Source organism: Charadrius vociferus, unplaced genomic scaffold (assembly GCF_000708025.1).
Source record: "Charadrius vociferus isolate BGI_N301 unplaced genomic scaffold, ASM70802v2 scaffold806, whole genome shotgun sequence".
Classification (NCBI taxonomy): Eukaryota; Metazoa; Chordata; class Aves; order Charadriiformes; family Charadriidae; genus Charadrius; species Charadrius vociferus.
The window spans coordinates 1,509,296-1,514,918 of NW_009649038.1; positions in this window are offsets into that span (position 1 = coordinate 1,509,296).

Sequence of the window (5,623 nt, forward strand, 5' to 3'; positions counted from 1 at the left end):
GGGAGGGGAGAGAGCTCCTGCCTTTAGCGGCTGGACGGCCTGTTCCTCGCTCGGCGTCGTGGTTTGGGCATGACAGGACACTGAGGTAAAAGGCCTGGAAAGCACAGATACCTCCGAAGAAACGTAAAGCTAATTCCAAACAACCAGCAGGTTGCATGTTTTAATTTTTACGAAAAAAAAAAAAAATACTATGAGTTCCTGGATTAGAAAGTATGCTTGATAATTTTTTCGTGTTTGCTGTGTCTTCCAAAGGACTGTATAGCCTGTATCAGGAATAGTGTGGCCAGCAGGACTAGGGAAGTGATCGTCCCCCTGTACTCGGCACTGGTGATACCCCACCTTGAGTACTGTGTTAAGCTTTGGGCCCCTCATGACAAGAAGGACATTGAGGTGTTGGAGCATGTCCAGAGAAGGGCAACAAAGCTCGTGAGGGATCTGGAGGACAAGTCTTACGAGGAACAACTGAGGGAACTGGGGGTGTTTAGCCTGGAGGAGGCTGAGGGGAGACCTTATCACTCTCTACAACTACCTGAAAGGAGGATGTAGAGAGGTGGGAGCTGACCTCTTCTCCCTGGTGACAAGTGATGGGACGAGAGGAAATGGGTTCAAGTTATGTCAGGTGAGGTTTAGAGTGGATATTGGGAATTTTTTATTTTTTTCACTGAAAGGGTTATTAAACATTGGAATAGGCTGCCCAGGGAGGTAGTGGATTCGCCATCCCTGGAGGTGTTTAAAAAAAGGGTGGACATGGTACTTGGGAACATGGTTTAGAAGTGGTTTTGTCAGGGTAGGTTAAGGGTTGTACTTGATAATCTTAAAGGTCCCTTCCAACCTCAGCAATTCTATGATTCTATAGCACTGCAAAAGTAACCAGCCTCTTTCTGTTCTCTGCAGAGCTGCCATCTGATCACAGGATGCACCTTACGAAAACAGGCAGTGGAAGAGGAGGGTGTTTGTGCAGTGCAAACAGCTGGGAACAGGACTCCACTTGCCTCTGAATGCAAGAGGCTTATATACACACTGTGTCATAATGTATCTCTGGCTGTATCACAAGTACTACTCTTCAGGTTCTTGCCTGTGTCCTGTTTCTGTGTTCTAAACTGTGCCTTAGAGGTCACATAAGACACCTTGACTGTGCTTTTGTAATTAATGCCTAAAGGTCTATTAAGCAGAAGTGAAAATATGTACTATTTGAATAAAATCAACTGGAAGGACAGACTGTAGAGTGGCTGAGAATAAAATCCAGCTCTTATGTAGACTGAAGTTGAAACTCAGACCTTTTCCCTCAATAGATGAAGCTTAATCAGCTGTTGTACTTTCAAAAAGTTAATCACGAGGTTTGATGCTGTTTGGTTTTCTATTATACCTTTCTCTCTTTCTACCATAGTGTGCGTGAGATTCTAGCTCCAGCAGTTCCTATGCCTCCTGAAACGTGCCAGTGTGTAACAGCAGTAACAGTGGACTATCCTCACTGATTTAGCTAGAACAGGTTCCGATTTCCTTGCTCTAAACAGTGAAGCAGCAAGCTTACAAGAACGGCCTTTATGTGTGAAGTACTCTCTTACAGTCATCCATGGAAGGCATATGGAAGTAGACAGTAATAGGTAAGTATAGGTTTCAATTTCCACATGCCCCACCACGATTTCCTGTGTCTCACTAAAGGGAGACTTTCAAAACAGTGTTAAATGGAGGCGTCTCTTGTATTCTTAGGAGAAAGAAAAGGAAATTAAGTATATGGAGTAGGCTTTTCACTGATCTGGTTTTGGGGAAGATAGTGTTCGACTATGGATGAAGGGGGTTCAGGTTTCTGATTTCTTCCCTTGTGAATACTAGTTTCTAACTCAAAGACATACAATTTATGGTTGATGGTTTTTTTTTTTTCAGGAATAAATATAATAACTAAATTTCAGAGAATAAAGCGTAGAGTGTTTCCATGTCTTTAACACATTAAATGAAAACAGGCTACTATCAGGGTAAACAGGATTTGGGATGCAAAAGTGAGCATATGCTCTCTTTGCCTTTATTTTTCTTTCATTGTCAAAGACAGTTCTTCCATCGATGGTGGCCTTCTTTATGTATCAGGCTTCAAGAACTGAGATACCTTTACCTGCTAGCAATTATGATCTTGGCTGCTGGTACCTACAAAATAAGTCAGCAGTTTCAGAGTTCTTGACTCACAGTGCAGAAAAGAGCTAAACTGTGATTGCATTTTGAAAAATAAGCTTTCCAGGTTTTAAAATGAAGCTATTAAAAGAGACAAGTTAACTATTATTTTTTTTTGCCTGTAACATGATTTCACCAGGGTAATCTCGAGCGAACAGCCTATTAGGGAAGCACTGTAAGTTGCTCCATTTCTCTTTTGGTAAGGCAGACAGGGGAGAGTAAGTTTTAATGGCCTTTAGAAGGTTAAAAGAAATTTCAAAGTATCTTCTAGTAATTTAGTTTTCTCCTCCAACCAGATCTGACATACAAATTTTTACTTATCTCAGCAAACTTAAAGCTAGCAAAGCGCAGGCTTGTGATACATGTGCTCCAAGAGTGTATCAAGGCTAATTTCACTTGTCCCTCATAAAGCAAAGGTAGCAAGGCAGCTCGTGTAACTTAATCAATCAGTTGGTACCAAGTCTCTGTGATTACAGTATTAAAATTGCTTTATGCATTTCACAGGTGTTTAGAAAGCTAAATGGATTTAACAGCTTTATAACGAAATACTTCAGAAGATGAATTTTACTGTTCAAAAAAGGTAACCAAACCACCATCTCTGCAAAACTTTCAACCATTAGTAGCAGTATTATCTGTCACTGTTTAAAAATGTAGATCTGGAAAGTCAACTTTTTTTTTTTAATGTGGAGTACAAAAAGAACAGAAGACAAAGAAATTTTAAATTTTTATCTGGTATTTTGAACAAGCAGAACATTGCAAGAAAATAATTCTAAAGACTGAAAAATATATTAATTACAAGACTTGTTAATGTCTTTACAGTTACAAAAATTGTCTAGGCTCTTATATAAATCTATAGCCAGAAGGAGACATTTATAAAAAAATAAATAGGCACCCTAGGTAAGTTAAAACAAGTTATCACATATTAGTTAGCAAATATTACGTACATACATACATGGAGTGCAGAGTCAAATATAAAAATGAAGGTGCCTTGATTAGCTATTTACTATAATTAAATACCTGGTAAACATGGGTCACATAGAAGGTTGCCTGGTAAGATTGTTTAAAGCAAAGCAAGGAGACTGAAGTACATCTAAATTACTGCAGCTACTTTAAAAATAAGTTTACCGGTTGTGCTTACTGGAAGCCAAATTCATTGGTATCAGTAATAGGCATTCATATTGCTCATTGTACAGAAGTACAAACATTGCTATGCATGTTTAAAAATAAGTGTTCTAACATCATTCACAGTTGTTTCTGTGCTATTCATACATAAAAATACTGTCATTTCAAATACAAGATTTTTGCAAAACATTTTACAAATTATACATTATTTACAAATTCCAATAATATTTGTTTTTACACAAGTATTAGAAGACAGTTTTACTTAACTGGCTATATATATTATGTAACATTGCTAGATGAACTAGAAAAGTTTAATTTACAGGTTCTGAAATCTCAATAATATTACAATTAGGAATATTCCAAGTTCTTATATTTTCAGGATTCTTTTTCTGTATTCAACCAATTTTCTTACAAAAGTATAGTGTTTTTTTAAGTTGCTGTTTACCAGCAGCCATACCTAAACATGCATAATTATTTGCACTACAAATTCTAGAATTCATTTTTTCCCCAAGCGCTACAACAAATTTTGATCAAGAAGGTAGAAATAAGATTAAGCTGAGATACCTGGTTTGTTGCATATATCATATTCCAGTTCTACTGTAAGTTACATGTAGTTTAAAAGAAAAAAAACAACCTGACCTTGACATAGAATAACCAAAACTACTGTTTAAATGTATACTGTGGGTAATCACGCTAAACAATTGCCATCATTTGGTTGAAGCACTAAAACTCATGTAAGATTTATAAACATAAAAAAGCCTTTCTGACTAACAGTGCAAGTACAAGCAAGAGTGTTTATTATGCATATTTAACCTTCTTGCATTATCTTCATAACTAAAAGGCATTGATGTTTAGATGTAATCAGCTTTGCTGACATTAATTCTCAATTATACATTGTTCAATGTTATGATAAGACAGAAACAGAACTCTAAGCCCCTGCCCCTGACACCACAAGATGCAGTGGGTCATTTCAAACACTCAGGACTGCCAGGAGGGCAAAATCCTTCTTTCTTCCCCAGCCCTCGCTGGGCCATGTGCTGAGCCTCAGCACTCACTAGACAGTTCTGTGCACTGATTTAACTACCCAAATAAAGCCAAATAAATCCTCCCCTTTGTTACTGAAATAAGTCAGGTTAACAAAAGATGTGGTAAATGCCAGAGCTGCCAAAACTGCAGAGCAGAGAAAGAGAGGACCCTCTTCTTTCCATGCCCCCTCAGCCACTGCAGTCTGCCTGATCTGGTAATACAGAACATATCCATGTGTAGGACTGCTCTGAAAAGGAGAAACCATTGTCAGTAAAATCTAATGTCTGATCCCCATTAAACATTGCTCAAAATATCAAGCTGAAAAAAAGATAGGAAGTTCAATAAATAGCAGCATTGACTTTGCATGTGATTGTAGAATTAATCAGAACTGAACAGAAGTAGTAAATATATCTAAAACCTTACAAAATTAATCTTTCATACTTGCATGATAACTCTGTATTTTAAAATTAGCATCCTAGTCTGCTATGTCAGTTTGTAGCTTATGTGGTTAAATTTAATTTTAATAAGTTAAAGTATATAGCTTACCGAGTGAACAAATTGATAAATGTGTTTAAAAATGCACACTAACATAGAGCAGGTATATTAAGAGGACAGTCTTTTACTGCACTTTACTTGGATTCCCTTTGAAAATCTCATTGAACACTTGCAAACCAGAACTGTTTTTGAAGAATTATTATTATTAAGGCTTTTCAAATAAGAAGTTAGAAATTCTCTGGGTAAACTTGTATTAAAGACACTTGAAGGTTTGTGAAAGCACAGGCTCTCAGAGAAGTCAGTTAAAAAAACCCAACAAACAAACATTTCACCTCCTCCTACCTATCAGGACAAATACTGCTCTATTGTAACTGTATTTACCGCATTATATATGGCAATAAGTTTATCCCGTTTGTTAGTGTAAGTATGTTGTGACCACAGTCTAAAGGAACACTTTTTGAACTGCAACTAATTAAATCTTCTTATAAAATCAGTAACTTCTAGTTGATCCCACTGCTGTAAGATGCATATACCCAAAGGGACCATTTTTAATATAAACTGTAGAAGACAAGCAGAGTAACAGAGGTAAGCATTAAGGCAACTCGAGTAACAAATCCAAGAACCAGAAGTTTAGCACCTCTTTTCCTCCGTTCACCTCTATTTGCATATTCATTTAAACAGTCATAACTCCTAAGCAAAGTACAGTCAACTGGGTACCTAGTTATCTCACACACACACAGAGAGATTCAAGGTTTGTGCCCATTTACAGACTACATGAAATGCAAAAGGCAGAGCCAGATTATTTTTGTTTAAGAAT